The following is a 24,137-nucleotide window of genomic DNA, read 5'->3' on the forward strand; positions in this document are numbered from 1 at the left end:
TTTTAAAATATTTTAAAAGCCCTCGCATCCAGGAGTAGGGGTTCACCCCTGCGAACCAGCACTCAAGAGACTGAGGTGAGCAGATCGCTTCAACCAGGAGTTCTGAGGCCAGCCTGAGCAATATAGTGAGACCCTGTCGTAGGGAAAAAAAAAAAAAAAAAAAAGCAAAGTGGGCATAGTGGTTCATGCCTGTGATCCCAACACTCTGGGAAGTTGAGGCAGGAGATTGCCAGTTCAAGCCCGGACTGGGCAATTTAGCGAGACCCTGTCTCAAAATAAAAACTAAAAAAGACTGGGGATGTAGCTCAATACAAAGGGCCCAGATTCAGTCTCCAGTAGCACACACACAGAAAAATCCCTTGCTGTATTTGTGGGTAAATCATTTACCAAATTTCTAAGAGCAAGAGAATTAGGAATCAACTGTATATAATAGATTAAAAAAATCTAGGTATTTCACCTCTGAATACACCAAATCACTAAATAGTAAATTTAAATTGGAATGGGAAAGAATTCAATTGGTTTTAACTTTGGAATTTTCAATTGAGGAAGCATCCAGCTCCGTCTATGAACATGCTGACCATTGAGTCGCTTCTGCCCTGCCTGAGAGTCACACCTTAGGATGTGCTCTTCTAAACAATGGCCCAGAAGGTCTGCATTTGTGTTATTTATTTTTGGCACTGGGAATCAAACTCAGGAACTCATACTTGCCAGGCAGGCTCTGTGCCGCTGAGCTACATACCCGGCCTTTGTTATTTTTTGAGACAGTATCTCATGTAGTTCAGCCTGGCTTTGAACTCACATGTAGCAGAAACTGGTCCCCAACTCATGGCGATCCTCCTGCCTCAGCCTTCCAAGTGCTGGAATTAGAGGTGTGTGCCATGCATTTATTTTATTTCTCTATTCATAGATATTCTTTCCCTTCTTTCCAGCATCCAAACTAGTCAGAAAACAAGCAGTAGCATCTGCACTAAGCACACTGTACGACTTCATTGAATCTGTCCAACCGCTCCCAGAGGAACCTCTGTCCCCAGACATGCCAACTGCTTTACCTGGAGTCCATGGTCAGTGAGTAACCAGGTCAGCCTTGTAAATAGGCTCCAAACTCCACTTCCCCATCCTTTTTGCAAGCTGCACTCTTCCCTTCCACCAGCCTAACTTAAGGAGCAACTGTCCTCAGTGAATAGAAACTTACCTCTTTACTGTGACTTTCTTTAAGAATTCTAGATAGGAAACCAGGCATGGTGGTGCTCACCTGTAATGCCAGCACTGAGAGGCTGAGGCAGAAAGATCGTCATGAGTCCTAGGCCAGCCTAGGCCAAATAGTGAGTTCAAGAGAAGCCTAAACTACATAATGAGATCCAGTCTCAAAAAAAAGTGAATTATAGGTAGAATTTTCTTTTTCCAGGCAGAGACTGTATTGTTGTCAACTTAAATTATCTTCATTAATCACTTCAAACACACTGTTCCTCAAATTTTCTTCGGCTTTCATAAGCATTTCTTGATCTTCTTGCGGGGGGGAAATATGTTCTTTTCTTAGACTCCCCCCCCAAATTGTGTCCTTGTACAGGGAACATTCTATAGTAGCTAAAAAGTCTATGTCAGCTTGGTTTCAAAGTGTCCTGATCTATCACAGTACACTATAGGAAGCGGCTGCTATCCAGCCATTGTTAACACACACACACACACACACACACACATGCGCACGCGCACACACACACACGGGCATACATATGCATGCACATATTTCATCAACATGGACCTGGTGGGTCACTGTGAAGGGTGACACAGGTACTACTAGTGGTCCTCCCAGGGTGCTGTCCCCATCCACATCCATGTAGGCTCTGTCCGTAGCCGCTCAGCCAGGAATCCACGCTAGCTTTGCCGCAGACCTCTGTTTATAACCAAAGGCTGCTTTTGAAAGGAAAAGCAGTCCGGCCTACAAAAGCCCTCAGCTCACATTTGCAAATGTGACTCACAAAATAGGAACAATAAATCGGGGGAATCCTCAGTCAGTGCTCAGCCCTAAAGAGTCACTTATTCCATTTGAAATGTAATATATATATATATATATATATATATATATATATATATATAAATATGAAAAAGAACTTTCTTTTCACCATTCATGTGTTTTAGAGTTTTATTCAAATCATTTCTCGAAACTATGTATTTTATTATACCACTGTTTTAGTTCTCTGGCTACTCTAACAAAATCTCTTGAACTGAGTAGTCTAAACACAATACAGGTGCATTGCTCACAGTTGTACGGGCAGGGAAGCCCAAGATCAAGGTGCCAGTAGATTTGGTGTCTAGTAAGTGCTTGCTCTCTGCTTTGTGTGGGACCTATTGAGCCAGGCATGGTGGTAGACGTCTGTGATCCTAGTACTTGCGAGGCTGAGGCAAGAGTATCCCTGTGAGTTCAAGGCCAGCCGGAACTGCAGAGTGAGACCCTGACTCAAAAACAACAAAACAAAACAAAACAAAACAAAAAAACAGTGCCTATTGCTGTGTCCTCATGTGAAACAAAGGGCAAACAGGCTTCTTTAGACCTCTTTGATAAGGGCACTAATCGCTTTCATATGGGTGGAGTACTCATGACCTAATCATCACCAGGTAAGTTAGGATTTCGGTACTTAAGTAGGAAAGGACGAGCAACATAGACAGTCAGACCATGACAGGCACAAAGCAGAGTGAAATTGAATTTGATACATTTAGGTTTGGCTCCCCAGCCAGCCACTTAGAAAGATAAGACTTTGAGCTACTTATTCAGTAATCCTGCCTGCCAGTGGTGATGGTGTGCCGGTGGGATTTTTGGCGGAGATGAAATGGCGCATGTTGGGAAATGCTTGATACAGAGCCTGGCTCACAGTAGGCACTCATAAGAGGCATTTGTTAAGGATACCACCTGCCCTAGCGCATATTGAGAAATGATGAAGATAAGCACTACTGATGGCTATACATTTTTTTTTTTTTTTTTGGCAGTAATGGGTTTTCAACCCAAAGCCTTCACATTTAGCTACCTCTCCAGCCATGTCTTACTTTTTGAGACAGGATCTTCCTGAGTTGCCCAAGGTGGGACTCGAACTTGAGACCCTCCTTTCTCTGCGTCTCAGAATACAGGGAAGTGAGTCAAAGGAGAAGAAAAATGGCAAAATCTTTGCAACGGTACAGTGCTTGAGAGAGGAAATCCCAGGTCATATTTATCTTCAGGGTGACGACAATGTGCAATTGTGAGACACTTCTGTTGAGTAAATAGATGTATGATGGGACCTAGGTACACTGACATTTAATGGCTGCAGCCCTGGGTAGCTTCTTGTGTCCTGGGGCTTGGGCATAGCTGGGGCAGGGATAAATGCAGTCTTTCATCCCCATCCCCTGCCCCTTTTTGAGGCAGGGTTTTGTTATGTAGTCAGTGATGGCTGTAAACTCACTATGTACCTCAGGCTGGCTTCGAACTCCCTGTGATCCTCTTGAGTCAGCCTCCTGAGTGCTAGGATTCTAGGTTTGCACCACTACACCCGGCAAGACTTCTCTCAGAGTGAATTAAGAGTCCTTCCGCAGTGGGATAAAATGCTGATTCCCAGCCTCCTCTGCAAACCTACCCAATCCAATTTCCAATTCACATTTTAAATAGTTTTCCCAGAAGTTTCTCTGCACATTCAACTTTGAAAATTATTCTTTCAAAGCATGATTTTGCTACTTGGGAGAAATTTGGTAATGTCGGGCCATTACTGACCATGACTATGGGTGTGCTGCTGGTGTGCCAGGGTGTGCGGTGGAATGTAGTGGACGCTGATAAACACAGGACAATGCACCCAGCTGCCCCACCAGAGGACAGTCTGACCCCCATGCCGGAGAGGGCAAGGTTTAGAGACGCTGGTCTTGGCCATAGTGAAGGCGTCTGCAGTAAGGACTAGGAGTCAGAGGTCAGCTTGTGTCACTTGGTATGTCCTGAGGGTGCTCAGGTGGGGCTCTGGGTTGGTGTTAGGGACTTCGAGGTACAGACATTAGGCTGCCCAATTCACTCTTTCTTTTCTTTCTTTCTTTCTTTCTTTCTTTCTTTCTTTCTTTCTTTCTTTCTTTTTTTCTCGAAGTATTGAGAATTGAACCCAGAGCCTTCATACTAGGTCACATCCCCAGCCCCTTTTATTTTTTGAGATAAGGTCTTACTAAATTGCTCAAGCTGGATCCTCCTGCTTCAGACTCCTAGAGTAGTGGGATTACAGTATGCACCATCATGACCAGTTTAGGCTGCCACATTTTCAAAGAATAGGGCCAAGCTCACACACTGGACTCACACAGGCAGATGAAATCCCAAAGCTACTGAGTCATTATTTGCTAAGTTCTTTTTTCCCCCTCTAATACCAAAACTTTTAAAGCATCTATTGGGTCATCCTCATAGAATTGTGGGCAGTTGTTTGGGAAAAAGTATGTTACTGGTTCCACATGAAGTCACCTTTGCTCAACTGTCACACTCTGAACATGCTTTTGGAGTGTGGGTCGAAGTTTCTGAGAAGCAGACCTGTTCTCCTGCCAGCCGGCTGAGACCATGCCCAGTGGGCCCCTGGTAGGAAGCTCAGATCAACCTTGCAGGTAAAGGGAGCTGTAGTAACAAGTAGATACACTTATTTTTAAACTTTTAATAAAACATTTGTCTAGTGTGTGTGTGCGTTTGAGACTGGGTCTCACTATGCAATTCAGGCTGGCCTTGAATGCACTATGTAGCTTAGGCAGGCCTCAAACTCCGATTGACCTGCCTCAGCCTTCTGAGTACTGGGATTACAGGCATGTGTCACCATGCCCCACGTTTTTATTGTTCAAATGAAAATATGTTTTATCTGAAATTAGGCCTAACTGTTGTGTTTTCAAATATCCCTGTGCATAACCCTATTAAGATTTGCTTTTCATAAGCTGGATATGCAGTTTATACGGCGCTGAGCCGGGTACCCCCTCTGTCCTTGATTGCTTATTTCAGTTATAACGTTCCACGTAGCCATTTGGATTCCTCCCCAGTGTCTTTGCAAAAGTAGGTATCCAGTGCAAGATACCCTTTAAAAAAATACCCTGGGGTCCTGAGCAATGAACTTTTCTGGCAGAAATAATTCAGCACCTTCCAAATGTTTTGATGCTTTTAGGAAGCTTTTGAAATGCGAGGATTTAAGGCCCGCAGCTAGTTAAGCTCAGAGTAGACGCAGAGCTGTTAGACGAGAGTAGAACTCATCCTTTACTTGAGGAGCTCTGGACACTGTCTCCAGCGGCTTGCAGTCCTTGGGCTCCTGAAAGCTCCCCTAATCCTGGCGGAGGCTGCCGACCCGGCTCCCAGGACCACCCCCCGCTCCTGATTGGCGAGGCACTTCCGCGGCCCGCGCCAGCCGCCTACGACGTCCCTGAGAACTGATTTGAAATAAGAGCCAGGCGGCCCTCGCTTCTCCGTGCCCGACTTTTCATAGGCTGGGAACGAATAGGTTGAGAAACTTGACATTGTCTTGGGCAGAGTGCGTGTAGCAACAGATCAAAGAAAAAGAGGACGAAAACGTGCGCTTTGCTGCCGGTGGACTTCGCCCAGTTGCTTTTGTCTTGGGCTTCTGTTGGCTTTGCTGTCTCCCCTGGGAAGACTGCGGCGTGCGCTTCCATGCAGCTCGCTCCCTGCCGGATGGATCATGGAATTCTAAACATGAGGCAGGTAAGTGTGGCGGTGCTGCTGGCGCCGGCCAGGGCGGGCGCGGCGTGGGACCCCAGCGACCTGTTACTCCCGAGAGCTAGCGGAGTTAGGGATGCACGTCCAGGTCGATCCTTCGGGCAGAAAGACCAAGCTGCGTTTTCCTAAGGCGACCCAAGAAGCCCATTACCTGGGGTCCGCCCCCCCCACCCGGTCCTCCCCACCCGTGCCCACTTTTGCCTCTGATGGTGGTTGGCATGGCAGGCGGTCATTGTAAGGGGCTAAAAGCGGTTTGTAGAATTTGCAGCCTCAGGAGTGCATTGTGCAGGCTCGATGTTGAGCTTTTAGCTTTTACCCTACACTTTGGGGTTAGAATAAAGGCAACTGAACATCCTGAAAAGATTTCCACGGGGCCGCTTGGCTCATTTTCGCTTCCCATTCGGAGCTCTTAGTGTGTTTCTGGCTGAGAAGATGGAACCACCCGAATCCAGTGCAGGGTCCTAGCAGAAATCTGCGGGTGCGTTTCTTCTGTCCCAGCAGTTGGAAAACTGTGTTGCTTGTGGACGCAAGAAGACGCCTTGAAAGTAATGAGCAGAGATGGAGCTTGGGAATTACTTAAATGAGCCTTTGAAAATAATTCTAAACCAGCAGCTTCTTCCGTCGCCCTGGGGCATGATGATAAAATTCCTTATCAGCCCAAGCAGAGGTTTATAGGCTTTGCCGTTAAGAAAGAGAAGAGCTGGTTAGGAAGCCAAGAAAAGAGTGCAATTTACAACTCAAAGTTACAGGGAGGAATCTTATGTCAATATTTAAATAGCAAGATCAGTACTCACGTAAGGAGAAGACGACACACACTGGAAAAACATACAAATAGGCTAGAAGGGCAGAGATACAGAGGAGTAATAATACTTTTAACTACTGGGTATGTCAGGGTGGGAAAGTTGGCATCTATATTGCCACCGGAAAAGTTCCGCATTTTTTCCGGAAAGTGGGCTGGGTATTTGCCCTCCAGCATGCCTACTTTAGGGAAAATGAACATTCCAATTCAAGCCTAGGCCAAGGAGTTTAAAACTTTCACTCCCCTCCCTGCAGCTTTGGGAGGTGAAGTCCAGTCCCCACGGAGTGGTCACGCTGAAAGACCCTCAGCCTTCTTGCCCCACACTTGTCCCCTAAGCAAGCATGCTTCACAAATTCAGCGAGGACAGAACAGCACACCAGGGTCCCCTGCTTTTTAGTGAGTGGCCTTGCTTCGCTGGAGACTGGGGGGTGGGGCAGAGGTGGGTTTTCTTTATGTCGCACAAATTCATGTGGTCCAGCCTCATTATCGTACTGTCTGACAGTCAGATGGGATAAGGAAGGGGACTGAGAATGCTAAATGCCGAGGGTTCCAAAGGAGAAAGAGGAATTCAGAAATATTTTTGACAAAGGTCCTTGGCCGGAACAAAGAAGTCATTTGATCTTGTGAAGGCCACCTGTCCTCTCCTCTCCCGGATGGTGTCTAAGCTTAGTTTGCAGAATCCCTCTTCCCACACAGTTCCTCTAGAATGGTGGCACTCCCAGTAGCCGATGCCCAAGGCACACTCTCCTGAGCTGGGGAGAGTTTTTCCCATGCGTAGCTGTGGCATTCGTGTGAAGTTGGAAAGCAGCCCAGTACTGAAGTTTTAAGGGCACAAGTACACATGTACTAACTGCTTAGTTATTTAATGAATGAACAACTTTTTATCCCACATCTTTCTGTATCTAACTTTTTTTTTTTTTGGTCTGTTCGGGGCTTGAAAAGAGGATGAGAGACGGGACAAAATGAAAGAGAGGGAGAGGATTATTGTTCATCCTGGAAACCCAGACAGTCCAGCACAAGAATGTAGGGGAATGAGATAGTGGCATCATTGCATGGCTTAATCTTAGCTTTATTTTAGTTTCTCTCAAAGCAAAACTGCTACACCCAGGCAGTATGAGTCACACCCACCAGCCCATTTGTCATCTCAGCCCAGCAGTCCCGGCTGGATTTGCAGGGTTAACTATCAAACCGACCCTGTGTCATCAGCTCAGCAATGAAACTCAATCTTTTTGCTGATGAACGATCCATCCCTAGGGCTGCACAAATGCTCAGTAGTGCTGTGGTGGCCCACAGGAGACCCATGCCATGGACTCGCCAGAAACTCTGGGTGGCCAGAAATTGCCAGAAGAATTAGAAGGCTGCATGGCTGGCTATACGATGCAGAAGGGTTTGAGCTTCTGCCAGGCTGGTAGAAAAGAAACCGTGTAAGGCAGAACTCTCTGAGGGTTTGTAAGGTCACCATGAATTAGGCCTCTAAAAAGTGTAAACCCGATTTGCCTTTTATCAAGAAGCAATTTAAAAATGTGTACCAACCTTTCTTTGCACTCTGATCATAAGCAGGAAAGTTTACTGAACCCTCCTTGAAAAGGGATTTGCTATATTCCCAGGCAAAAGGAAAGGCATGGCCACCTGTTCTGGAAGCTGGGCCAAAAACAACAGGTTTGCCTGTGGCATTCCCACAACTGCACATATCCTCCCCAAATAGCAAGCCACCCATTGTCCCCACATAGGACAAGAACAAATACTTCATTCTCAAGCTGGAAAAAATCAGATTCTCCAGACCAAATTGCCTATAAGACATATTTCAAGCTTTTAACATCCTAGCAACTTTCGAAAAGACTCCAATAAGAGAACAAGGTACACGCTACATTTCTGATCATCTGAAATGAGTCACGTAGCTGCTAAATTCTTACAAGGCTAGGGTGCTGCCGTTACCAGGAAGCTGGGACTCAGTTTGATTAGCCCGTTTTGCATTCTTTAGATTGGAATTAAAATGCCCAAGGACATCTGGCTTCATAATGAAAGTCTTCGTATTAATCTTTCTTCCGAGGATTAGAAAGTCCTTTACAAACATGATCTATTTATTCTCTGCCACAACCCCAGGAGAGAATGAAGGGCAATTTGATCCTCATTGAACAAATGGTGAAGCGAAGGCAAAGAAAGGTTAAGTATAAAGAGACACAGCAAGTTAGGGGCAAGTCTGGAAATGCATACTCATCCACCCAGAAAGACTACCTGTGCAGGCTCAAGATCTCAAAGGCATTTTGGAGATGAAAACAGAACCTCTCCTTTTACTTCTCATTTTGTAAGCAGCATGTAGTGTCCCAAGTATGTTGCATGGTTCCTTTCATTTGAAAATCAAGCCTTTAAAGTTTAAAAAAGGCATTTCTGTTCTCATTTGTCCCAACACCGGGATCAGGCAGCTTTTATGACATCTAATAGGAAGATACTGTAACCGGAATTTTAAGTATGCATCTGAGAAAAGTTTCCTTTCAACAGATGTTTTAAGTTTTTGCACATGGTTTAGAGAGCTCAATGTCTTCAACATATGTTAAAATTTTAATTTCTTCCCTGCTATCTCTCTTTTAGGAAATGTTATGACTGTAGAACTTGCTGTCAATTTAGAGACCCTTTTCAGTTGTTTTTGAAGTAATTTCTTGAGTAGCTTTTCCTCGTTGTCCTCTGTGACTCGTGTTCATGGTTCGCCTGGCTGTGGATTGCATAGGCTGCAAGTAGATCTGTTAATTGGTGGTTACATGTCATCCACAGACATTCCAGCAAGTTCTAAGGCTAAGTATGTATGTGGATGTCTCTGGCTTTGATCCCTTGTGTGGTAAATAGACATCCAAGGTAGCTATGGCAACCTGGGCTGTGCTTGGGGGGGGGGAGGAGTTTGTCACTGGACAGAGAGTAATTTGTTTGATTAGAAAAAGATGGGGCCAAATCAGAATATTTTTAGCCCACATGATTTGAAGACCCCAATTCATCCAAATTGTATGGATTTTTCTTAATAGGTAAAAAGAATTAATGGCTGGCCACATCAGAGTATTTTGCAGATGTAATTTAAATTCTTTTTAATCGAGTCGTTGCTACTTTCCAAAAGCAACTTAGGGTTTCAACGTCATCAGTATCCCTGTTGTACTTAGTGTGAGTGTTTTTGATTTAAGAACTTGGTGAGACTTACAAAGAAAGAACAGGATCCAGTTGGAGGTGTGCATTTTAGTTATCCACCTGCAGGGGGCAGGCTTGAAGTTTCTATGGCGGAAGACCAGGCGGGGGACGCCTCTTCGGGGAGCCCGAGGCAGAGCCACAGAGAATTACTCTGCTGATTTAGAACAATTAGTTAGCAATTCTTTAATCTTGTGACCACGGCTACTATGAAAAGAAGCTTACTCAAGGAAGAGAATATCAAATACACTTACTAGACCAAGGGCAATAAAGCCAGGTCAAACAGGAATCTAATTTCCATTTAGATGTAGGGCAGTTTATCAGGAAGATTCTAGCCCTTTTATTTCACACCAAACTCATCTCAGGGGTTTTGTTCTAGAAGGTGATCTGCCTAGTTTCATAAACTGGCGTGTTCTAGAAATTTCTTTAACTGAGAGAACACAATATTATGGACTCATTGGGATTTACAAGATTTTATTCCTGCTCCGGAGGAAAATATTCATTGACAAGAGATTTGAATACTTCATGGCCTCCAGAAGAGGGTGTTATGGAGCTCAAAAAAATTGAAGCACGTATACAAAAATTCCTCTAGGGAACTTCCCTAAAAAACAAAAACTAGAAAACCAAAAATATTGCCCTCAAAAACATCTGTCTGTTTTTGTGCTTTAAGGAAAAGTTTCTGAGTAAACAAGACAATGACGGGGAAGAAACGCTGGCTGTTTCTGGTACACATGGGTGTTGATGAGTTCCTATTCAGGCAACTGTTTATGATAAATATAATGGCAAAGCTCTCCTTCAGCTCTTAAATCGTTGGATATGTACTGCGCACTTACAGGATTAATATTTCCACTAGTTCATGCACTGAAGCTCCATGGCAAGTGATTATTACATGCCAGATGACTTTAGGGTTTCAGGCAGGATTTTGATATGGTCACTGCTTTCAAAGAACTTTCAATCTGATGTACAGTTTACTGTGCTAGTAGCACAGTGTAGGTTATTGCATGGTAAAATGGCTGTTCGTGAACATCTTCTTTTGTGTGTGGTCCTGGGGATTGAACTCAGGGTCTTCATACTGAGACACATCCTTAACCTTTTTTTTTTCCTTTGAGACATAGACTCATTAAGTCACTATTACCCAGCTTGGGCCCAAATGTTCATTGTCCTACCTCAGCTGGGATTATAGGCATGCCCCACCATGCTTACCTTCACAAGTTAAATGTATTTTTAACGGACACAAATAAAAACATAAGAACTGTCCATGTTTTGATGTATGTATACATTGTGTAATCTGTGGTCTCCAACATTTAGCACTTTGGAGTGAAAATATCTGAAATCCTTCCTTCTTGTTTTTTGAGACATACAGTACATACTCACTATGTGCATTCACCCCAGCAGGCAACAGAATACTAGAGCCTCTTACTCTTCTGACTGCACCTTAGTATTCATTGATCAACCTTTGGTGTTCTGAGAGTTTGTTATTTGAAACCAGATCATTTTTTAGTGAGAAATGTTGTCATGATCGGGACAATTTAAAAACACTAGTTTGAAATATAATGTGATGAATGTAAAATTAAGTTCTGAGTTTGGGGATCATGTCACCGCACTATACAGTATGTCAGTACAGAAGAAGAAAGTTGTCATGCCTTTATAAACAGGCCAATTTGGCAATATTTGAGAAAGGAAAAGTTTGCACTAGTTTTCACCTCTCTTCATTCTTCTAATCTTCTGGGTCCCTCTGAGGCATCTCACCCAAACCTGTCCTAATGTACAATGGATTCATAATTGGCCATCTTCCAATCCTCCCTCTCCTGCCTGCAAACCATGCTCTTATTTTCTGGAGACAGTGGATGCTCTCCAACACATGGTGGAAGAGAAGCCATATGGATGAGTTCAAGCCATCTGAGCCCTTTAAACCTTGGGATGAATCTCTAATTGGGGAAATCCAAGCAATGGAACCTGGAGCTGCAAAATACGTGCTTGCCCTTCCAGGTACAATAGTGGGGGTGAGATCATGCTTCTGTCAGACAAGGCAGGACTTGCTGGCATGTCTGTTTAAGGGTCACACCTTTTCTCTTGCTCTTTCTCAACGATCTGCCCCAACTTCTGGACTCACTGGAGTCTGCAAGAGTGATAGGCAGAAAGACACAAGGAAGCAAGTGAGCAGGAATGACGGCATCTGTGGGTTTGGGCTGTTTGTAAGTACACTCTTTGTGTGCTGAGCACTAGCTGCTTGGATTAGAATAAATGGAAGGAAATAGCTATAGCCTCCTCATGTCCAGCACCAGTATTTGAGATGGTGTATACAGTTCCAGTGAATCGTTTGTCTGCCTTTCTTCGGGCTGAGTTACTCCAGAGCAAGGCTTACATCTTAATTACCTTTGAATCCCCAGCCCAAGCATACTGTCTGCAATACAATAAGAATCATTAAACACTTTATGGGTACATACTGGTAAATTATAGTAGGAAAGAGTAGTGGAGAATTTTCTTAAGATGTAGAGGGGTTGTGAGGAAGGGAGAGCAAGAACTAATTGCTTGATATCAGAAAAATAAAATACCTTTTTGCATAACAATTCGAATGTGTTTGGGGTGAGGACCCAGCCTAGAACATGGCAAGCAGCTTGGCTTTTCTTCTGCTGGATGGGGGTGCAGAAATGATGATGATGTGGGACCTGCCCTCTAATTGCTCAAAGCCTAATAACCAAGAGCAAACCTGCTGTTTGCTCTCATTGAGCCCAGCCTGATGTTTTAGGCCGTAGGCCCAGGTGCAATTGGTTTATTTTGCCAGGTGAGTGGCAGGCTCAAGGTCACTCAGGAACTGAGAGAGATTGTTTCTGAAAGAGCAAAGTCTTCCCCTTTATGCAGATGGCAGCCACATTTTCTGTGCAGAAATTCAAGACATGCGCTGGACAACGCATTTTCGGTGCTTCTGGATGTGACAGACTGAAAATTATGGTTAAAATGGTGGAATAGATATTGCAGAGACATTTCATGGTTTATGGAGACACTAGGGCTGATACATTTTCAAAGGGTACATGCTGGACTGTTAGCTGTTGTACATCAAGTGTTAAGAGCAATGCTTAGGGATTTTTTTTTTCAGTACTGGGGATTAAATTTAGGGCTTTTGCACTGACCTATATTCCAGCCCTTTAGAGGTTTTTGAAGCAAGGTCTTACTAAATTGCTCAAGCTAGCCTCAAACTTGCAGGCCTCCTGCCTCAGCCTTCCAGAGTGCTAGGATTACAGGTATGCATCACTATTCCTGGCTAGGCTGAGTTCATTCTGATGTGGTCTTCTTTGAGCAGTTAGGAAGAGGGAGTAGTTTTTGGACAAGTGGAGTTTATTGCATGCTCTGGTGGATTAGCAATAGCTAGGTGAATAGCCAGATAAAGTAATATATCAAATACTGCACATTTACATATTTACACAGGGAAATACATTAAGAATTCAGACAAAAATTACTAGTTAAGAGTTTAGCATTTGTACATTGAAATAAACACTTTAGCCTCCATCACTGAGCAGGGTCTGAGCGAATGCACACTTGGAATTTAAGTCTTCTCAGCTCTGATTTATGACTGCACCACATGTCTTCTAGTAAGGTATAATTTGGATACTTTCAGGTCACATGCTGCAATTTAATGTGTTAATAAATTCCAAGGCAATTGGGCTGGGTTTATGGTTTATAATGAGTCAAGTCAGGAAGGATTGTATCATCATTAGGAGAAAGCACTATCTGGAAAATCCAAGCAGCCAAATGGGCTTCTATTTGGGTTTTGTACTATTACAGTCTCGGCCGTGATTTTTAGGTAAATATGAAAATGTCAAATAATACAAACTAGCAGGGTTGTGTTTATCCCGAAGAAAAGTTTAGAGAGTGAGATGGATCATTATTTTTCATGGATTAATCAACTGTGCTTTGTGAAGTAGAACAACTGCAAGGGAGAAAAGAGAGTGTTCTAGTCCATGTATGCCGGGGAATATAGAACAGGAAAAAGGGCTCTTTAGTGAATGATTCATTTGAGATTCTTTTTGTTGGTCAGTGCTTAATGTGAATTTCCAAGGAAATTGATGTTGTTGTCCTTTTTATATGGTTCTGAGTGAAGGAAGGAAAAATGATAATAATTAATTGAGAGGGGTGTGACTTTCTGAGTAGATGACAGTAGACTATTAAACATGATGGTAGACTATTAAATAATGAATATTTATTGCTTAATGCTTCCCAGGCTGAAGGAGACACTTTCTCAATATTTCTCCCCTTTCTAACATATCAGCTGTCAGAACTGAATAGTTCCCATGTAAACTACATTGTTTTGGTTTAACTAACAAGGAGTGATAAGACATGAATTGTTTGTGACAGTCCCGAACAGTGATAACAGAAGACATTAATGCCTGCAGACACAGGCTACATGCTAAAAATCTGGAAGCAAAAATGCTTATTATGTTAGACCAATGTGCTTTGACCTAGTTTTGCTTTTCTGCTTAGAAATTATGTCAGTATTGGTTACATCATGCCCCCGGATGAGCAATTTCACATTCTTGTTTATTTCAGTGTCTTATTATTAGTTTTGTATATTTAGTTCTGACCTCCGAGGAGCCAAACTAGCTCTCATTGGCTTGCATTTTCCTTTTGAAATAAGACTTCTGAATGTAAAGAGAGAGGGTTTTATGTATTAACAAAACAATCTATGATACATCTTCAGAGACATTCATTTCTCCTTGATCCGATCCTCTGCCCTCTCGAAGGCTAGAGAGGCCATCCAGTTTTCTGCTGATCAGAATGAGTCTTCCTTTGTTTGTCTTATGGGGATGAAGACATTGCCATGCCTAGATTGCCACAGTTGCATAATAAAATAAAATAAAATAACTTGAATACAGTCTGCAAAGCACTACTTTGCAAGGTGGAGATAAATGTATTTCCTCTTAATATTTTAAAGAAACTTAATTAAAAACGAATGAAGCTGAAGGGACATTTCCCAAACCAGCCGGTATCCTTAACTTCACTCTTTCCATGCTTCTGCATTGCTTGCTCATCCACTAGAAAATGGCTTAACATATTTTGCTATTTAACATTTTTATTGAATACTTTTCAGATGAATTGTTTTCTCAGTTGATTTTGAAGAGTTTTTTTTTTTTCACTACCATTTAATACTTTATATCGCTAGGGGAAAAACCGTTCAATTCTTTCATACATTTATGAATTCAAATCTTCAAAGAATGTGAGTTCTTCTAGTGATCAACTTACATCAAATTTACAAGTCTAATTTGCTACCAAAAGACCTTGAAAGGTTTTTGGTGCACATGTCTTGGCATTCCTTATTAACAAATGCAATCAGGCAAAGGCCCACAAGAATATGTATTTGTGGTTCCTCTGCAAAAATCTTCCATTTGCTCTTGTTTTCTAATTAAGGCTTTGAAGGTTAAAAATCCCTTTGTTGTTAGCTCTTTTGCAAATCCTCTGTCTGAAGGCAGAAAATATTAAGAAGGGAGTATGCTCTTCAAAGCGTAACCAGACCAACTGAATTTTAACCAGGTAAATAGCTGATTAGCTTTGGATCATTTAAAGAAACAGTATGAAAGCAATTGGGATAGGCACAGGTCCTAATTGTGTGATCCCAGGGGCTTCAAACATTGTTTGAAGCAGTCAACCCAGATTTTTGTGCTCCTGTCTCATCCTTATGCTAATTTGAATAATACCATCCCAAAGAAAAACTTCTTTAGAGGATTTCTTTAATCCCTAATGGGTACATAAATATTGTCACTATTAAGCTGGAAGAAGTTGTGTTATATAGTATACTATGTGTTTCCAGTGGTGACATCCATTTCTGCAGCAAATTTTCTGATTGTCTTAGGCACATGCAAATATATTTTTCTCATTTTATACAAATAGTGACCTTTTGTACTTGCTGTTTTGTCCCCGTATTTTTCCCCACTTTACAATTTATCCACGAGATCTTTCCATAACAGGTAGAGAGGGCTTCCCTCATTTTTTAACAGCTGCAGAGCATCTCATTGTGACAAGGTACCATAATTGATTTGACTCTTACTGGTCACAGAGCAATCTTCCATCTTTATAACTTTGACCAGAAAAAGCACAGTAAACGGAAGGAAAACTTTGTTATGTGCATTTAAGCCAGTGTCTTCCCGTTAATCTCCTGGATTCGGAGTTATCCTCCTCTCCCTGATACAGGATCTCCATTTCCTCACAAATGGAGATTTTCTTTGTGGATGTAAATTTCCTTTACAAGAAATATACTTTATAGTCTTTTGGGGGGACTCAAAATAATCTTTATGTGAAAGAGGCCTATGTGCTGTGGTTTATTCTGGTCTCTTACAAAGGCAACATGTAGCAACCCAAGAGAATACTATACAGGGCATGAGTATGTTTCACTGGTATAGAATCCTAAGCTAAGGGAACCTGAATCTTTTACAATAGAGAGTAAGCACGTCTGCAGGTTGGTCTGGAGGGAGACACTATCTCTATTTTTAAAGGCTATTCGCTATATGAATGCTTTTGAAATGATAATTGGGAACAAAGACAGTCAGTCTCCCTGTTCATAAAATGTGCAGACTGCAAGAGATCCATGGAGACTTTTCTTCCAGTTATAATCCAACACTTGAAGAGCTTAGGACAGAAGGGAGGAGATGCTTATTGCAGAGCACAGGAAAAAGGAAGAGATGAGGTAGAAAGGGCCAACCTCTGGTCTTCCACCATTCTACTAAGAGCTGATGTCTGTTTTCCCAAAATATTGGGCTTCTGATTTAGATTTAATTTGAGCAAAGGAATCTTTCTTTTAAAAAATTATAAAGAAAAATAAATACTAGGTCTAGTAGAGTAGTGTTTCGATGTTATTTTGACAATAATGAACTACTGTGTAATAGGAGAATCACTTTAGTCAGTACAATTAGAAGCTTGAGACACCAGTGCAGATGAAGGGAATTTTCATTTCTCTCTCTGAATGTTTGATATTTGAGTCCATGAAATAAACTGGCAATAGGCAGATTAGCAAGGAAAGAGGTATGCAAATCTATTACATGAATATGTATGTATAGGAGCTACACAAACTATGAGACTTGAAGAACGGTTGAATCTTAAATAGCATTTTGAATTACAGAAAGGTATAGAGGCTTGAGGCTTTTGGAAGGAGATGGGAACAAATCACGGGAAGGTGAGGAAAGAAAATGCATGATGAATGCAGGCTGTCTTTTTAAGGCAGATGACGGTCTCCCAGGCAGCAGTCCTCAGAAGAATAAGTGACACTGACCAAATTTCAGTTGGGTTTCCTGTGAGTTAATCTTCTTGAGTTAATAAGATTCCAAGGAAAGCGTTCATCACAATTGCTTTCCATTGTAGGAACTGCTTTTGCCCTGATAAGAGAAATTCAGAGCACTCTCCTCCCCACACACATCTGGAGGTAAGATGAGGCAGGAGAAGGTCAGAGAAACCTTGTAATGAGTCTGCGGCTCATATTTGAAGCGCTCAGCATGGCAAAGTTCCATATTTTGAGGTATCATTTTCTGAAACCCAACAGATCCTTAGTAGACTCTAATGTGCTATACTTCTTAGCTCTTTGATCTTGAATTGATTTCTTAAACCTTCCAAGTTTCTTTACTCGTAAAATTAAAACAGCTCGCATGGTTTATGCAGTGACTAAATAAAGGATTATATTAAAAAATGACATATAGAGCATTGGTTAAATATGAAGCAGTTAAAAAATGTCAACTTAGCATCTTTTTCTCAGGAGACAAACAGATTTCAAGGAAGTTGAGGTTTTATGGACATTTCCATCTGCCACAAAAAATATACACTCACCTATGCTGAAGTATGTATACATATATATGTGTACCGGTACACAAAGTGGGATAGTGTATTAAATGTTTATAATGACCCCAAAACATTTCTTTAGGCAAATGCATGTGTTCATGGGGATATTTGTGTTTTCTGTGTGTGCATACATGTATAGATGTTTAAATACTCTTGTAAAATGTCAGAAAAACTATTTTTTGCTGAACAATATACCCTTGTAATACAAATTCTTCTAATGTCATTTGTGGATATGGTCACTTATCATTAGTTTTCATATTCTAATCCATGAAAACATTTCTTCACCTATTTTATTCTTTGCAGCACTTTAAATTCTTTAACACCTATCAAATTTACAGGGTTATAATAAAACTAAATCTGTATATTTATACTCAGAAATTAAATTGTATTTATACTCATATTCATGTATTTGTATTTTTAAAGAAAAAGAAAAATAACAAGCAAACAGAATAGTGAGTATAAAAGGTATCAATGGAAAAGATAGTAGATGATTATGATTATTTTGTAATGCTGGGGATTGAACCCATGGGTGTTCTACACGCTCAGCCTTTTAAGAGAAAGATTTATGAAACAGTTTTGACATAGGGTCTTATTAAGTTGCCCAGGCTGGACCTGAACTTGCTGTCTTCCTGCCTCACACTCCCTACATGCTGGGATCCCAGGTGTGTGCCACCATGCCTGGCTAAGAGAGCATTTTAGAAGGCATGGTGTCAAGAGTTGCCACTGCAGAATTCTAAGGACAGAATATTGGCCAATTCTACAACTGTGAATGTCACCATTTGGATGGTCTTGTTTCCCAGAGTTCTGTTGGTACAGAAACATGGTTTTTCTGGAGTTTTGTTTGGTTTCTTTTTGAGTCAGAGTCTTGCTAAGCAGTTCAGACTGGCTTTGAACTCTCTGTGTAGCCCAGGCTGGCCTTGGACTCCTCCTGCCCTAACTTCCTGAGTGCTGAGATTACAAGCATGCACCACCACACCCGGCAGAAATATAGTTTTAGAATACTTTTTAGTTTGAGTAATTGCATTTCATTAGAAAGTTGCAAAAAAGAAAAATGTAAGGAAAGGTCCCTTGTGCCATTTGCCTTCTATTGTCACCCCCATTTTCCCTTATCTCTGACAACCCATAATCTGTTTTTCTTCTGCATGTTTTTTCCTTCTTTTATGGTGCTGGGGATGGATTCCACAGCCTTGGTTCCACTACTGAACTACAACCTCATGCCTCCACCTCTGTATCTTTTTTGACTTCAAGAACATTGTGTAAATGTAACTGGAAAGTGTGTAGTACTTTGTGACCAGCTTTTATTTCATGCAGCATAATTCTCTGAAGGTTTGTCTAAGTTGTTGAATATATCACTCAGTATGTTTTCCTTTTTATTGCTGATTAGCATTCCATGGTATGGATGTACCACCTTTTAACCATTCACTTTGTTGAAGGACATTTAGGTTGCTTCCTGTTTGAGTACAAATAAAATTGCTATGAGCATTTGTGTACAAAGTTTTGTGTGACCACAAGTTTCTGTTTCTCTAGGACAAATGCCCAGGAGTGCAGTTGCTAGGTCTTGTGGTAAGTGCGTATTTCGTTTTAAAACAAACTGCCAAACTGGATTCCACAGAGGCTGAACCACTTTCCGTTCCCGCCAGAAATATCTCACTGGTCAAGTTTCTCAGCATTCTCCCCACATGTGTTTCTGTCCCTATTTTTATTTTAACCATTTGGATGATGTATAGTGATATCTCATATGTGCTGGATTATTGTAATTATTGTTATTATTTTGGAGGAGATTGCACCCAGGTCCTTTTGCACTGACCTACATCCCCAGCCCTTTTTATTTTATTTTATTTTTTATTTTGCTGAATCACTAAGTTGCCCAGGCTGGGGTCAAACTTGAGTTCCTGCTGCCTCAGCTTCCAGACTGCTGTGATTGCAGGTGTGGAGCACACCCAGCTTTTGTATTGGATTTTAAAAGTGAAGAAGATAGTTTCTAGTCTAATATGAATGTGTTAGGCAACTTCCAGTAAAATTCTCACACCTAAACGGGCTTATCTTTGTACATGATCGAATTTTCCAAAACACCTCCTACCTGTGATTGCTAGGTCTTGGGTCGAGCTCTGGCTGATCTATGGAGAACAAAAAAGATCCGTGTTATGCAAAATACATATTTAAACATTAGATTGGTTTTTAGTTAAATGCTGAGAAACACAGAGAATTGATACTTAAGACAAGGCAGACCCCACTCCCATCACTTAGAGAAATAAGCACATTAAGTATTAGGAAAAATTGCCAAGACTATGTAGATTCTCCCTTTCCCCCAAGATAGTCTCCGTACTTTTGTATTTGCATACATTAAAGAGGGTGTGATGTAGCTCCATTGTTCATATATGTGTAGATGTATGTATACACACGAACATACATTCATAGGCTATCTGGTCTTGAATCTGAAATGGTTCCCAACATAATCTAGGTTCTCTCAGGTTAGGGTTGCTCAACTTCAGCTGTTGACATTTGGGAGTTAATAACCCTTTGTGGGGGCTGCTCCATGTGTGTAGGAACTCAGCAGCATCCCTAGTCTCCAGCCACTGCATGCCAGTAATACCCCGCCTCCCAAAATGTGTTAGCGCAACATGTCTCAATACGTTGCCAAATGTCCACTGGAGGCAACATCAACCCCTTTGAGAATCACTGGCCTGGGTCGAAGATACAGGCTTCCTGATCTCTCTGGGGTAGCTGAACCTGGAGAATTGCCTTGCCAGCAGGGGGCAAGCTTCAGTGCCCACCTGGCCTCTGGTAAGTACCAATCTCTTTAAATTTATTTTTGTACATTATGGCTGTATATTCATGGTTAATGAAGGAAGATACCAACCCCTGTGTGTGTGTGTGTGTGTGTGTGTGTGTGTGTGTGTGTGTGTGTCTTAACATACTTGGGATTGGACCCAGGGCTTCCTGCATGCTAGGTAAGTGCTCTACCAAAATGCTATCTCTTTAACTCTTTTTAAATGTTTTTTAAGCTGAACATGATTGTACATGCCTGTAATTCTAGCACCTGAGAGACTGAAGCAGGAGGATTTCTGCAAGTTTGAGGCCGGCTTGGGCTACTAAGGGAGCTCAAAGCCAGCCTGGACTACATAGCAAGACCATGTTTCAAAAAACAACAGTTTTTTAAAATTTTATTTTGGGATGGAGTCTAGCTAAGTTTCCTTGGCTGGGTCTTGCTATGTAGTTCGAGCTGGCATTGAACTCACTATGTAGCCCAGGGGGGCCCTGAACTCATGGTGATCCTCCTGCCTCAGCTTCCTCAGTGCTGGGGTTGTAGGGCACATACCACCATGCCTGGCTATGAAATTTTAAAAGACATTTAAAACTCTAAAATAAGCAAGAGAAAATATAATAATGTCTCCAAAATTAAATTAAGCTTTTGTGGTAACAATAATTATTATATAAACTATAGAAAATACTATTTATACATTAAAATATATTTATAGTGTGTTATGGCTTGTGTTTAGGTGTGCCCCCAAAACTGCATGTCATCATAGGTGGGGCTTTTTCAGAGGTGGCTGGATCTAGAGTGTGTGACCCTGGAGTTGATTCATGGTATAACGTTAGTCTCTAAGGCAGTAGGATTGAGGGTGTGAGTACTTCCTGCCCTAAGTAGTCTGAGCAAGATACTTGGGGCAGAAATATGCTGCTAAAGTCCCTTTGTTTTTGCTGGCTTTGCCTGCAGTGAACTGTTTTTCTCCTCTGCGATGCCACTTTGCGATGCCATCTTGCCTTGGAACCAGCTGATTATGAACTGAAACCTCTGTGAACTGTGAGCGAAATAAACTTTTCCCCCTTTAACTTGGGTTGTCAGGTATTTTGTCTCAGCAATGAAAAAAGTAACTATGACATAGGATAAAAGTAATATCTTTTACATTATCACATTTTAATATATGCTATATTTTCCTAGTTTAGAATTAAAGTGAGCCAAAAATTCTGTTTGAAATATTACAAGTAATATATTCTTACTAGCATTAAAATTTAAATGTGTATTTTATATTTACATATAAATTGCAGATTACTTTAAAGATGAATAAATTATAACCTCATGTGGAAAATAAGCTGGGTGTGGTAGTGCAGACCTATAATACAACCACTCAGAAGGCTGAGGCAGGAGGATCACTGAGTGTTTAAGGATATCCTGGGCTACATAGTGAGTTCCAGGACAGCCCAAACTACATAGTGAGATGTTATCTTGATAAGCAAAAATAAATAAATAAATAAATAAATAAATAAATAAATACCTGCTGTATGACTTGTAATTTTTCTTTGTTTTTGGTGCTGGCAATGGAACCCTTGGCCTGGCTTATACTAAGCTTGTGTGCATGTTCTCTATCCCTGAGCTACATCCCCAACCTTTAAATTGTAAATTTAAATTGCATTTTTAATTTGTAACCTCTCCTCATTTTATTGGTAACAGAATAGAAGTTGCTGCAGTGTGCCCAAAATTCTGATGGTAGTTATCATTAACTCACCGCTACCTATAGCCCAGCCCAAAAGCTATGCTATAGAGTTGCTCTGTAATATGAATCCCCCAGGAATGCTGAACCCATCCAGAGTGAAGCATTCCTTTCTCAGAAGTAGAGATTTATGAACTGCCTGGAGGCATCGCTATTTCTAGATGAAGGCGTGCCTTGAAGTGTTCTCGCCCTTGTCTGTGCAATTGTGATCCCAGCCAACTAAACTCAAGTGACAGTTCAATACAGCCAAGCCTCATTACCAAGAGAGCTCACACTGAAATCTACACTGATCCCTCCAAAATAATAGAATGTGTTTATAAATGTATTAGTTTCATAGCATGACAAATAATACTCAGAAATATCTTGAAAATGCTTGACTTGATGTAAGAAATATCCAATGGGATTTGTAGATTATGTTGCAAGGTAACTTTGGAGGAAGAAACATTATATTCATAAGAGTCAAGAGAATGAGCCTCTTTTGTTTATAGGAGTGTGTGGAGTAATTTTGGCTTCTGTAATAAGAATACAAATTACATGCATAGACTCAAATCACCTTTCTTGGAGGAAATAGTAGAAGTTTTCTTTATGGAATTTGTATTCCTTCAGAAAGTCTCTATGAAGTTATAACTCTATAATGCCGTGCATCCTTCCTGTGACTTCATTTAAGATCCATGTTCTAGTGACATTATATAATTTTCCTTTTCCTATGGAGCCCTTGTGTTTCTTACAGAGTAAAAAGTTCTTTGATGTGATGCTTTTAGAGTTTCATAGAAAGGGGTTGCTAGCGGTTCCACTAACATAACTCTAATTTCCTATTGCCTGGCAGGCTTTTTATTTTAAAGGGACAGTATCAGTACTATTCATAGGATAAACCTAATAAAGTCACTTCGATCCTCAGTTGCATTCATCTTTGCTTTCCTTTTTGCTATTATGTACAAGGAATCTTAAAAGTTGTCCCCCCTCAGTATCTGGTGAAGTGTTAATTCCAGGACCTCTGCAAATAACAAAATCCACAGATGCTCAAGTCCTTCATATAAAATAGTATAGTATGTCACATATAATCTATGTACACTTCCCATATACTTTTTTTTAAGATAACGTCTTGATATGTAATCCAAGCTGACCCTCAACTCACTGTGTAGTCCAAGGTGGCCTCAAACTTGCAGTCCTCCTGTCTCAGCCTCCCAAGTGCTGGAATTGCAGGTGTGCATCACACCCAGCTCTCCCATTACTTTAAATCATGTCTAGTTTACTTGCAATATGTAATGAAAAGCAAGTGGTATGCAAATAGTTGTTACATTGTATTGGTTAGGGAATAATGATGAGAAAAAAGGTTGTACGTATTTAGTAGACATGACTTTTCTCCCCAAATAGTAAATCCAGAGTTGGGTGCCTCTGGAGATACAGAACCCTTGGATACAGAAGACTGATAATGTAACATGACCTTTTAGGCTTATAATCACTTCTTACAAATTGGGGTCGATTTGCTGAGATTGGATCAGCAGCTGGACATTCTTTCCTGAAAAGACTGCAACTCAAGTTGACGGGCACATTACCAAGCCCATAAAGTGTCAGTAGAGAAAGGCCCCCAAAGACCCCAGTGGTTTGGCAGTCCTACTCAACAGGTGAGTCTTTGAGGCCTATAGGGGATAATTTGAATTTTCCTCAGCTTACCTGTGTGTTGAATGTGTGTATTATTAAATTAAAGGAATGTAAGTTTTAAGAATGTACTATATTGATTATTTGGGATAAAATACCACCCCCTTGTAATGAAAATCATAATTGAAACTGTAGATATCTTCAAATACCTAGCCAGTACTAAATCTCATCAGAGTCTCTGAAACTGTAACATGAAACAGTACATTCAATACAAGAAAATTTTGTCAGTTTTAAAAATATATATAGCAGAAGCTGTGTATTCATTGTTTTCTGATTTTAAAAATGCCTTCTTTTTTTTGAGACAAAGTTACCCTATGTAGACCAGGCTGGCCTTGATTTGCAGCGATCCTCCTACCTCAGCCTTCTGAGTACTGGGATTATAGGCATGCACTACCACACCCAGCAATAAAGCCTTCTAAAAGCTTTAAAAATTGTACAATAGTTTTGATATATTTATGTTTGAACCAAGGGTAGAAAAAGTAACTTTAAAAAAGCCAGAGGA

At 41.2% G+C, this 24,137-nt stretch overlaps 1 protein-coding gene across 3 annotated transcripts in view; it reads left to right on the plus strand.

The window, feature by feature from the left end:
• Nucleotides 1-24,137, plus strand: part of Mid1 (midline 1) — a 338,517-nt gene that overhangs the window by 176,617 nt on the left and 137,763 nt on the right. For 2 of the 3 annotated variants that reach the window (XM_005411391.2, XM_005411397.2), the window contains exon 1: nt 5,404-5,683. The exons of the other annotated variant lie outside the window; for it this stretch is intronic. The gene's annotated coding sequence lies outside the window, so the exon portion shown is untranslated. Of the gene's footprint in view, nt 1-5,403; nt 5,684-24,137 lie in introns of those variants that run through there. 3 annotated transcript variants of the gene reach the window in all.

The sequence above is a fragment of the Chinchilla lanigera genome, unplaced genomic scaffold (genome assembly GCF_000276665.1).
Source record: "Chinchilla lanigera isolate Chin_1 unplaced genomic scaffold, ChiLan1.0 scaffold00143, whole genome shotgun sequence".
Classification (NCBI taxonomy): domain Eukaryota; kingdom Metazoa; phylum Chordata; class Mammalia; order Rodentia; family Chinchillidae; genus Chinchilla; species Chinchilla lanigera.